This window comes from Canis lupus, chromosome 18, assembly GCF_003254725.2.
Source record: "Canis lupus dingo isolate Sandy chromosome 18, ASM325472v2, whole genome shotgun sequence".
In the NCBI taxonomy this organism is placed as follows: Eukaryota; Metazoa; Chordata; class Mammalia; order Carnivora; family Canidae; genus Canis; species Canis lupus.
The window spans coordinates 27,586,921-27,599,663 of NC_064260.1; the positions used below are offsets into that span (position 1 = coordinate 27,586,921).

Sequence of the window (12,743 nt, forward strand, 5' to 3'; positions counted from 1 at the left end):
ATAATAATCACAACTATTCATCAAGTGCTTACTGTGTGCCAGGAGTTATTTCAAGTTTTTTTATTGTGAGGGGGGGTAATTTTTTTTTTCCTTTTTGCACACTTTTTTTCATATAATCTTTCAGCTGCACTGGAGGGTAGATATAATTCCCATTTTAGAGATGAGAAAACTTGAGCTCCAGGGCTCCTTTCCAATCTACTTTGTTCTGTTTCAGCATCTGAGAGTGCTGACTCTCCTTTATGCTCCCCAGCCTCCTCCTCTCCCTCTTTCTCTGGTCTCCCCTCTCTCTGCCTGTCTCCTTCTCTGTCTCATCTCTCCCTCTTTCCCTCCAGCCTTTCGTCTTGCTCTCCCTCCTTCTTTAAGATGAAGACAAACAACATACAATGGCATAGACTAGTTATGGTGAAGTAATTAAAAGACACAATTAATAATGAAAGGAATTCGATAGCCAATTTAAGTGACTTTCAGTATATATCCTGTAGATGAGATTCCCCAGGGTTTCTTTCTCTTTCTCTCTCTCTTTCTCTTTCTCATCTCAGCTGGCTTTGTGTTCAGGAGTAGCCACATTGCGGTACCCATCACCCAGTGGGCCGTTGTATAATGCCTGTCCCCACAGGGCATTAAACCAATTAGCGACGATGCTGGGAATCTCAGGGTATTGACTGAAGATACACAGGGCTATTTTGAATACAGAAAATTGAGTCCAATCGGCAGACTTTTACAAACAGCTCTGAGTTTTCATTTCCAGCCTCTGCTATCTTCAGGTCAGACCGTGTGTTGGTGCAGGCCCATGGTTCTCCACCCTAGCTCCCACACCTGGATCCTCCAGCAGAGATCCCCATCTCTCTCCTAGGAGCAGGAAAACAGGCTCTGAACTCGCCATGTTGTGTCCCTGGGATTGACTCTCGATGCTGAGACTATTAGCCTCCACTCCACCCCGGTCACCCACAGCTAAAAGTCTACCATTGGATAAATTTATTTGCCCTCAACTGTAAAGAGACTGATCTTTCTTCAGATGCAAATGCACCAGTGATGAAGGATGTCACAAGCTGAGAATATCAGGTCCAGGCAAGCCAGTGGATTTAACTGAGATTCGTGCTAATAGGAGGAAACAGGGAAGGAGCAGGGATGGGGGGTGGGGGTGGGGGGTGCAATTTGCTGCTGCTGAGAAGGAGAGCTGCCTGGCAGAGAGGCTGTGCCCTGCCACTCGGGCAGGGCCGGGGGGGGGGGGGGGTGGGCAGAGGGAAGGAGCTCGCCAGCCAGGCCACAAACTTGCCAGTTACCCAAGTCAGCTTGCCCAGAGTTGCCTTTAAGTCAGGTTTTTGTTTGCTTTTAAAGGGTCACATCAGACTTAAAAGAAAGGATCAGTTCATTGGCAAGACTAACACTGAAGCCCTGAAAGTGGATCACTGTACCTACTGGTAGTGCCAGAGGGAGCACATGGTCATTGTTGGGCAGAAGGCGGTATTGATAGTAGATGGGGTGTCGATGTTGGGGTCTGTCTTCCTCTGCTTGGGCTGCTGGAACAAAATGCCACAGACTGGGTAGCTTAGAAGAACATTTTTTTCTTGTAGTTCCGGGGGCTGCGAGTCTGAGGTCGGGGTGCCAGCGGGATCAGGCGAACGTCTCTTCCTGGCCCAGAGCTGGCACAGCCTCGCATGGTGGGGAGTAGTGCAAGTGAGCTTTCTGGAGGCTTCTACACAAGAACAGGGGTTCCTTAAGAGGGCTCCATCCTCAGGACCTAGTAAAGGCTGCACCTGCTAATATCATCACTCTTGGGGGTTAGGATCTCGATGCATAAACTGTTGGGGAGCACAAACATTCAGACCACGAAGCAGGCAGCTGCTTAGATTCAAGATCGAGCTCTGTGACTTACAGCTTTCTACCACTGAACCGGTGGCTTAACCTCTGCAAGTTTTGGCTTCTCCATCTGTAAAATGGGACTAAAACTAAAACCTCATCTGTAGGCATTTCAGCAAGATTATTAATGTAAGTGGCAGGTGTCATGACTGAATAGATGCTAGTTTTTCTGTTTTCATTAAACTGTTGGGCTCAGAAGCAAAGAGGTCAGAGAGTTGGCTGAGTTTGAAATAAAAAAACACAATCTCCCTACTGTGTAATGTGCCTCACTCCGAGGAGCTGTGATCTCTTAAAACGAGTTACCACAAAGCCCCTTCACTTTCCTTTGAAATAGGATTTCAGATCTCAATGTAAAGACTTTTTTTTATGCAAATATACCCTATGTACAGCATCTTGTGCCCTCTTCTGGCTCCTTCAAGAAATTCAAGCACATGTATAAGCTACGTAGAAAGTGCATTGCTTTTATTTTACTTTTAGGAGGCATTTCTAAATGCGATTTCTCCACTTCTGGATGAGAAAGATGTATCTGTAATATGTTGTATGAAAACAAGAGTTATCAGAAATCTTTGATTTTTTTTCCCCCAACAATTTGTTTTTGAAACGGAGATTTCATTCTGCTATTTTATTCAATCCCTCTTTATTCAACTCTTCCAGGGCTGGTTCTGCATATCATAACTACTAAATAAATAATTAAACTGTGCCAAAAAATGATTGCGGAGACTAAAATCTGAGGTCATTATAATTCCTGAGATAATTAATCAGATGTTTAAAATAGAACCAGCATGTGAGAACCTTTGATTATAGAAAAAGCCTTGGGCTAAAAGTCCCAGTTCCATTAAAGATTATATTGGATTTTAACTTATTTTACCCCAGCCTTCAAAAAAAAATAAATAAAATCTTGATTTTTAAAGGTGAGGCCATTCAGGCCGGCTGCTGAGCCTCCATTTAGATTTTCAGGTGTGGTATGGATCAGCCCTGATGAGGCGAGATTGCTATGCCTTTGAATAACAGTATTCGTGGGTACCTGCACTGTTTCACATCCCTCCAAGGTTGGCACGGCGTTGCCGAAGGTCTCCTACGAGAGTGCGACACCAAAACAGAAGTCCACGTTGGTGAAGACAAGGGGGGCAGAGGACAGCTTGCTGAGATGGGGACGGTCACGGTCAGCAAAGGCCAACTTGTCCAAAGATCTACGGTGGAGGAGGGTCTCCTGCATCTCAGGGCTTCCTGCGGCAGGAAAGGATTAGTTGAACAGAACGAAAGCATCACTGGGGGGTTAGCCCCGTTGTCATGAAGTAAAAAGAGGAACCAGGAACTGAAGTTGAAAGCAGCGAGGCATTTGTGATGCCAGCTGCAGGTTCTCCTTTTATATCTTACGCTGTATAATGTGGGTGTCGCCCAAGTTGAAGAGTCATCATCCAGACTCTCATCTTCCAACCGATCCTGAGTTGCTAATGTCTAGAATTCATTTTGTCTCAAGATCACCTCACCCACAAAGAACTAAGAACTTCTCCAGCAAGAACCCTTGCTTAGTCATGAAAGCGTACTCTATCACTCAGAAGAATAAGCAGGTGCAAATAGACTACGCAGTTTGGACAAAGGAAAGTCATGGGAGTATTTCCTTTACCATGTTTTAAAATACAGTAAGAGGATACGGTGCTTAAAATTGTTGTATAAAGTCCAAAGGCTACAGACTGAATCATGGAATTATTAGAAGACCGAAAGGCAAATGCTAGACTTGACACATATGATAGACGTCCGGGAGATAGAAGCATTTTTCAGTGATGGTGACTGAGGCAACTGCTTAAGTATCTGGGAGGAAATACTAAAGCTTCAAATAATATTACATACCAAAGTGTATTCCAGGAAGATTACCTGCATTGACTCTCTAAAAAATGGAGAATGAAAGAAGAGTTAAATGTATATTGCTGCATATTTGCCTTTAAAATCATATTTTTACTGAGAAGTTACTGACAAAGGAATATAGTTGTGTCACTCAGAGGTTTTAGTTACCAAAACCAGAAACCTCTTTAAGTGCAAAAGGGAATTTGCTGAAGGGTATCAGCTCGTAGGATTGCTACTATAGTCAGATGACTATGCCTGGAGGCCATGCAACTAAGAGCTGGATGGTGGGGCACAGGGGGGCTCAGTGGTTAAGCGTCTGCCTTTGGCTCAGGTTGTGATCCCGGGGTCCTGGGGTTGAGCCCCGGGTAGGGCTCCCTGCCCAGCGGGGAGTCTGCTTCTCCCTCTCCCTCTGATCCTCCTCTGCTCGTGTTTTCATATGATACTCTCTCTCTCTCTCAAATAAATAAAATCTTAAAAAAAAAAAAAAAAAAAGATGCCGGATGGCAATAGAGATGACATACATCCCTACGTGCTCATGGTATAAATAAACAATGTGTATAAATACTTTATACATGATCCAAACCCCCTTTTTTGCAAAACAAATTATATATGCATGCAGAGAAATAAAGAAGACTCTAAAAAATAAAACCGAAAACAATAATGCTGGGTCCAGGAGAGGCTGGCCGGTAGAGTTTGGCTTATTTTTTAGACCATGTTCACACATCTGCGTTTCTTAAATTCTGCATCGTACGTATATATTCATCTTATCAAAAAATAAGAGAAATAAACAGAACTGGATACCCTCATCGCCAATGTAACACGATGCCTGGTTTAGGATTAAAAGGAAGAGTAGACAATTTAAGACTCAAGGGCCTCTTTTTTCATGATAAACCAGAGGATGAGTGAGGACCGAGGCTCATCCAAGGGCTTGAGCAGAAGGCAGTGAAGCCAGGCCAGCAGCGCACGTATCCTGGATGTGTGTGTGTGTGAACATTCACTCACGGGGGAAAGCACGACTGTCGCCATCCCTCCCCGCCCCCCCCGCTGCTACCACAAATTAGACACTTGAGTTTCCCTCATTTGGGGAAATCGCAGGGGTCAGCACATCTCGATTGTGGTGGATAAGGCCCCCCCGGGAAAACCAGCTTCACCATCATGGTAACCCCCTGCGCCCCCACGAACGTTCCTCTGTCCTCTTCTGTCCTCTTGCTCGGTACTTACTGTATTTGAAGACCTTTGTTTTTTTCTGTTTCATCTTGGGGATTTGTGTTTAATTTGTGACAACTGGACAATACAATACAGGTGATTTTTTTTTTTTTTTGCATACTTTCTGGGGAGTAGATGTGTAATTCCGATCCCATGAAGCTTCCCAGTCATGTGGGGTTTCATCACTGGGCGCAGAAGGGAACACGGTATCTGCTAATGCAGCCTCTCTCATCTGTCTCCCCTTTGATTCGGCACTAAGGCCCCTTTGAAAAGCCCTTTGAGATATTTTTATGAAAGAACCACGAGCTTGGAATTGCATCCAAATCAAGATGCTTACTTGCTTAGAAAGATGAGATTAATTCACTGTGAGAATTGCATAGAAAGAACATCTCTTTTGAGTTGCAAAACATACCAACGTTACCACATCTCGGAAAGAGACATCATAAAGCATGGTATTTGGGGGACCGAGGAGAGATGGACAAGGCAGTCACCCTGTTCCGTGTGACAGTGAGCTTCCCAGTGGCCGGGGCCATGGTCACCTGGCTAGGTTCAGCACGAGCTCAGCGTCGAAACCGTAATACGGGGCTCAGGGAAAGCTGGTTCAGTGAAGGCATAGATGTGTCTCTACGTGCCATCCTTGCAATTATCATGGCCCCTGATCCAGTGCCTGCTATTTGCCAGGCATCGTGTCAGGTACTTTACATATCTTATTTCTGTTTTGAAGGCTTTTTGGAGAACAATTTCGAGACTGACTATAAGCTTACAGTGCATCTGTTCAGTTCACAGTGCTTCTCCATCTGGAAAGCCTGTCTCCGGCCTAATCTACAATCCCCTCAACAGTTGCTCTTGTGATACATGAGCCTGTCCTCTGGTCACCGTGAATTGGGCCAGGATATTTACTGAAACCAGGATATTTAGATCCGCTCTCCCATGAATTTGCAAATGAAGCTAAGACTCGAGAGACAGGAGGTGGTTGGAAGAGTAATATGCAAACTCCAGAATTGTGATTCTCTAGCAAAAGAGAATGGGGTATAAAGCAGGTGCAGAGAAGGAGGCAGAGATCAAAGATAGAGTCTTGACATTTATTCCCAGTATCTGTTTTTACTTAAAACTTAGCTTGAGATCCCTGAATTCTAAAGCCATCCTCTCGTTGCTTAAACTAGCTAGAATTGGTTTTTGAAAGTTAGAATCTTGGCTATTATAGGGTATAAATAAATTATATATACATGCATACCTACGTCCTTAGAAACATGTTTTCTCAGCCTCGTGGCACATCCCACAGTGGATATTATCATCCATCTTCGAGATGAGGATACAGGCTCGGAGGTTGGAAGCCGTCTTCCCGACACAGCCTACTTAGGGTAGTTAGAGTTGGTATTGCGCTGAGGTTGGGCTAGCTTAACAATCCCATGGTCTTGCTGGCCTGAATATCATGCCTCGTGTGGATGCATTCATTCTTTTTGCATGCATTTGTGGACGTCCTTTTAGGTCAGCGTTTCAATGGTTCCACCAGGGTTGCCAAGTATTTGTAGATACTTACATGGTGTCACATCCGTATTTGTCCATGTAGACTGCCAAAGGCCAGCTGCTCAGCTCAAGGTTGAGGAATCGTCTTCGAGATTTCTATCTGTACCCCATGCACCATGCTCTCAGGAAAGATGAAATTAAGGAGAGATTAGCTTTCAAAAGACAGAGAAAGTGTCATAGATTTCTGGTATCACTAAAACCTTTCAATGTTAAGCACTTACTGAGCTGCTGTGTATGTTTTACCTGGATCAGATGCCCCCTGGTGTGATTTTGTTCCTGGCCTTCAGGCAGAATGTGGCTGCGATTGTCAGTGGAGTGGTAATGAACACCTGCTTTCAGAGTTGTTGTTGTCTCAGTGGTGCCCTGAAGAGGATCCCATGATACGATAGGCCAGGACGGTCTCAAACTTACTATGAAACACAGAGAAGTCATGTGATTTTCCCAAGGTCACAGAACTAGTTGGTTGCAGAGGTGGGGCTTGCCAGCTAAGAATGTACGGCCAAAAGAAATCATTTAAAATAATTTACATTATTTTTCCTTTTTATTCCTCCAAATCACAGCACATGTTGATTAGATTCATGTCAGATCCATTATGCATGCTGCCCTCACAATCTGTCTTTTCCTGAATTAATGAAACGTAAAATGGGAAAATTACAGGTTTTATAGTTAGAATCTATAGGTCTTAGGGTACAGTATAAAAGCCCATTGTTAATTTCATGTATTCTGACTTATTTTATAAAATTCTATCTTTTTTGTATTAAAGCTTAAAATTTCTCTAAATATGGAGAACTAAAAAAAAAAAAAAAATCACAATCACTAAGTCATTCTCCAAAGCCATTATAGCCTTAAAAAATGACATGAATCATATGTCATAGCACCTTAAGTTTTATAAAATTTATTCTTTCTGTATATGGTAACATACAAGATAGATGAAATGTAGACAATATGGTTGATACCTCTGGAAGTGGAAATTATTCAGGTTTGCTAATGCCCAAGAGAGCTTCTAGACATTATCTTAATAATGGTAATAATTAGTTAGAACTCCAGTACCAGCTAACACTTACAGAATATTTACTGTAACCCAGCTAATGTTCTGTTTTATATGCATCAGTTCTATCTTCACAACCACCCATGAGGTGGGGACTATTGGTAGCCCATTTTACAGATGAGGAAAATGAGGTTTCATTTGGTCCTGGCACTTCAGAGTGCTACTTTCTAGGTAGGAACAAGGTCTGTCCCATTCTCGGTCTTAAAATTCAGCCCACGTGTGTATGTAACACTCATCTGGCTGCAACTGTAGTGTGACTGTGACTGTTTCCCAAGTGAACTCTTCTTATTGAAACATCAGGGTTCATAAAAATTCACCCCTTCATAAAGTTTTTTTCTTCTAAGGAATTTTCATGGTTTCTTCATCCATGTTCCCTTGACCTCCCCCACCCCCCCAAAAAATAGTCAGCCACTCTACTTTGGAACATCATTGACTTCCTAAACAATTCAAAGGACAATTTTTATTTATTAAGTTATTAATCGCTTTATGACACTTGACATTTTAGTGATTCAGGGCCTTAATGACTCCTGAAGTTCTTAAAGCATTTCCTGCATGGACTTGCAAGGCACCATCCTCCACAGCTCCTCCTCCTGGTTTTCTGATCATTCTAGCTCTGTCTTCACTGTATTCCTCTCTTTCTCTGTTTGCTCATTAAATGATGGAAGTCCATGGCTTAGATCCTAAAGCAAGATCCACCATACAGAATGACATTTAGGATAACAAAAGATCTCAATAAATGTTATCTGAATAATTTACCCCATGCCTGTGGTTTCAATTATGACTCATGAACTAGCAAATGTGAAAAACAGAGCTCTTAAGCTTAGGAGCTTCTGATCCACCTCTAATGCCAGGCTTACTGTTACTATACCCTATTTCTCTCTCTCCCTCCTTTTTTTCTGGATGATTTATTCCTCCTTTATTGCCTGTTTCTCACTTACATACACACACTGAGGCCAATGGGATGTTGGGCATTGGGCTAGATGCTGTGTCTGTGGTGGTACCTTCGTGACAATTATTACCTCGGGGAGGCACCAGCCCTTTATACTATTTCTCTGCCTTTTTTCCTTTACCCTCCATTTCATTTTTCACATTCATGCTGGAGTATTCTTTGGAAAATACCTGTCACTATTTAAAATCCTTTGATGGCTCCACATTAAATATACAGCAGAGTTCCAACACCTTTGATAGCTCAGAAGACCCTTTATAATTTGACTCCTGCCTCCATACCTAGCCCCAGTTCCTCCATTCTTCCACTGTGCCCTGTATTCCAGACATGGCAAGGTCTTTGGTACTTCTTAATCATCAATGTTTTTCTTCATGTAGGCACCTTTTTGCATATCATCTTATTGGGAGTTGGTAGGGGAATGAGGAGAAGCAAAAATAGCATTCCTCTTACCTGCCTGCGTTCAGATTTAATTTAGGGATAAACACAGAGTAAGATAAGTATAGAGAGTAAAATGTCACCTTCATCCTGACAACATTTATATTAGAGTTGCTGTTTATACTGCTAGGCAAGCAGACCCTCTAAATCCTAGAATAAACACCCTTATGCCATCTTCCAATCAAGGGCAGCACAGGCAGATATTAGTTGCACCATATGGGCAGAGGGTCTTTCCCCCTAAACTGATGGCATGGTCCAGAGAGAGAAGACCAGCTGTCTGTGGGTGGGCCAGCTCTCAGGTGCAAGGAGAGCATGCACAGCCCAGCTCTCCAAAATCACCATCACTCAGCAGAATTAGTGAAACTGCAGAGCTCCTCCAAACTCTAAATATTTTTAAGTGAATAATGACATTTTCTATTTTATTTTACTTTATTTTATTTTATTTACTTTTTTGAAGTAGGCCCCATGTCCAGAGTGGAGTCTTATCTGGGGGTTGAACTCACAACTCACAGCTCAAGACCTGAGCTGAGATCAAGAGTCGGAAATTTAACTAACTGAGCCACTCAGGTGCCTCTGGATTTTTTTTTTTTTTTAAGTGGAGAACAAAAGCACCTCACTTTGCCTTAATTCAAAGAATGGAATTGATTAGCCACAAAACTGAAGAGCATGGCACTTGAATTTTTTTTTTTTTTTTTTTTTTTTTTGAGTGTGGTTGATTCCAGGTAGTGTTAGAGAACTTGATTTGTCTTCATCTTTGCTCTCCTCTCTCTCTCGATTCCAGCAGTCTCAGGCAGGTTCTTTCCTTGCTGGCTCCGTTACGAAGATGGCCATCAGCACCTGGCAACTATTTGTGAAGCTCATCTATCCCAATGAAAAGAGAACTCCACTTTCCAGATAATTCTAGCAAAAGGCCTAGAATGAATGATATTAGGTCATCTAAACCTATGAAGTAAAATAATGCCCATTTTTGATCAGACTCGTCCCTCCACCCCCACCCGTAAGCTTCTAGGAACTGTGGTTAAAGTCGGGATTAACTGAAGGACTGAGATGAGGAAGGCGTGTTTTACCAAAGGGGTATCGGGGTGCTGTTTCAGAAGAAAGAGGATCTATTTCGGGCAGGCAGACACAGTAAGCGTCCACACACGCCTTGTTCTCTGGGTGAGTGTACCTTGAACCAAGGTAGACAGGTTGTTTAGCATCAGGGACACCGAGTCTAGGTGACACAGTCTTTTCTAGATTATGCACATTGTTAAATTATACTTCTCCATGATTCTGTTGCAGCCAGCCAGGAGACTACACTCATGTTTTGCTAAACTGGAAATCAGACTTTGTTGAAATAGGTGAATTGGGAAATCTCTTTGCTATAAAGAAAGTACTGTTTTTCTGACAATTGTTGAAAAAGAAGCCTGTTGGAAATGAGGCAGGAAGCAGAAGAAACAGTAATCCTAGTCCCTGCTCTCACACAAAAGAAGGGTACATGCACCTCGGAGTTTTTCTAGTCTAGTTTCTCCTAGAATCTCTCTCTCTCTCTTTCTCTCTCACACACACATGCACCAACACACACACAGACACACAAGTACACTCTCAAAGGACAAATCATTATCTCGCCCAAAAATGATAAAACACAAAATAAATACGCCAGCTTCCATCCAACAGAAATAAAACTACTTCCAAAATTTCAACTTAATGGTATGTGTCAGATTGTATTGACTCACTGTGAGAGAAAAATTGCAGTATTACTCATTCTGATTTAAAATATCATATTTAGAGGTCTCCACGATACGCGACGATCAGCAAAAATGGACCCTTTGTGCTCAGCCGCACGTGGGCAGGGGGGTCTGTGGCAGTTTTGCCAGGGGTCTGCTTGTGCTCAGTCCAATATGGCCTAATTTTATTTTCCTCACTGTCTCTCTCTGTTGTGTTTTTCTTTCTTCCTGTTTTTTTTTTTTTTTTTTTTCTTAATGTTTGAAAAATACAATAGAATTGTCTTCTCAGCATGGGGATATCTGCATGTGTTAAAATTACATTTTCTATTTTAAACTCACTCCTTTTTTAATTTAAAAGGACTTGTCAGAACATGCAGTGTTTCTCCCCCACCCCCCCACCCTCCTAGAGAACGGGAAATACATAAGCCTGAGATCTCAGAAGAGGCAAAAGCCAATTTGTAGAGAAAACAAACACACAAAAACAAAGAAAACAAAACATGGGACATTCTGGCTGATTCTATTTGGATTGGAATCTCTTTTGGGATTTGACACGAAGACCCTCAGCACAAAAGAGCAACAGCAAGGACTTGGATTTTAGAAAAAGAATCTCCTTGTCTGGGAGTTGTTAGGGGAGGCACTAACTCCCTTTTACTTCAGTTTCCTAGAAGACATTCAAGGGAAATTGCTCAATTATTAGTATCTATACACAGGTATATTCTGTGAAACTTAATGACAACAACATTTATTACCATATATGTATGTATATACACATATAAACACATCTCCCATCTCAGCCTCATAGTGTGGTTTATTTAGGGGGCCCTCTCCCTCCAAGGTAATAAACCACTCTACCATCAATGAATTTGGATTGGGTTATTATGATACAGGTAAGAAAACTCACATTGATTGAAGGCACCGTGAGGAACGCTGTGCTACATCCCTCAGAGCCTCCTCGGGACTGTCTGCCCATTTCCTTAGCTGCCTGAAGTGTTGGCTGCTGAGGCTCACAGCTGAGTTCCACGGGGGAATTCCTCTACCAAGGAAAGCTTATCCGTCACAGGCTACTCCAAGTCCCCAGGGGAGTCCTCTTCCCCTGACTAGTTGGTGGGTAGGTAGCAAAGTCCACTCTTGCTTCAATTCCGGGCATCTATCTAGGGCCTGCCTGGACTCCAGAACCCCCTGAGGGACTGGCAGGGCCTTTGGTGCCATCAGATTGCAGGCAGCTTCTCCCTCTGACCAGTCCTCTTTCTATCACCAGTGATGGGTGTTGATCAAGAGTACGTGCTCTCCTTGATGAACCTTCACACAAATCTTCCTCCTGTTGTCCGTTTCTAGAAACCCTGGCCCAAGGTGAGCACCCAGAATAGGTGGCAATTAAATGTTTGATATTATGGTATTTACCAGAGACACTTTGATTAACAGTATGAATTGCTCTACAGAGTCATTTAAGCAAAGGAAAAAATGTAAACGCTTTGCCATTTTATGCTAATTCTTAATGCATTGCTTGAATATTCATAGCTATGTATACATAATGCCTTATCAATTAATCTATAGCCACCCTATCTGTGAGATATATGAATGTACCATAAAGTCAACCCTGCCCCGAATGCTGTTGGCTCACTATAAGTAGGACCAGTGATTTTATTGGTCTTTTTTTTTTTTTTTTCTGGTGTTATGCAATGTATAATAAGGGAATGTGTGGTCGTCAGTGCCTGAATGCCACTTTCAGTAATAGAAACGCCTTCTGGGGAAATAAGATTGGTGCCAGAACTAGAATATGGAAGCAAACTTGAAATTATTTCACTTCTATTTCAGAATGTTTTTTTTTAAAAAAGGAAAAGGCAGCAAGACCATTTCGAGGGCTGCCAACCACACTGAGGCATTTGAATGAGAATTCCTCTATAGCTTTCTATAACCTACTAAATAGAAATCCAGTGTTCTTAGGTAGGTTATCTCAGCCTCTGTTCAATCTAGTGCCAAATTACCTTTGCACATTATCACCCACAGTCTCCCTTCATGAGCACTCCACATTTTTGGCCAAAGTAGATGGAGCTATTCCCTGAACAAAAATAAAAACAAATATGTAACATAAAATAAAAAAATAAAATGTCCCCTCCAAGATAGAGGGAGCCCACTCTGTGCCATTCTTTCTTGCTGATTACAACCGCAA

General features: G+C 42.4%; 1 long non-coding RNA gene and 1 other non-coding gene across 2 annotated transcripts; both read right to left on the minus strand.

The window, feature by feature from the left end:
• Nucleotides 1–2,001: 2,001 nt before the first annotated feature.
• On the minus strand, nt 2,002–6,842 carry LOC125752960 (uncharacterized). The gene is made up of 3 exons (XR_007403654.1): nt 6,682–6,842; nt 6,452–6,557; nt 2,002–3,087 (listed from the first exon to the last, which is right to left on the minus strand). It is a non-coding gene; the product is annotated as an uncharacterized LOC125752960 (long non-coding RNA).
• On the minus strand, nt 4,707–4,878 carry LOC112663767 (U1 spliceosomal RNA). The gene has a single exon (XR_007403775.1). It is a non-coding gene; the product is annotated as a U1 spliceosomal RNA (small nuclear RNA).
• Nucleotides 6,843–12,743: the final 5,901 nt, after the last annotated feature.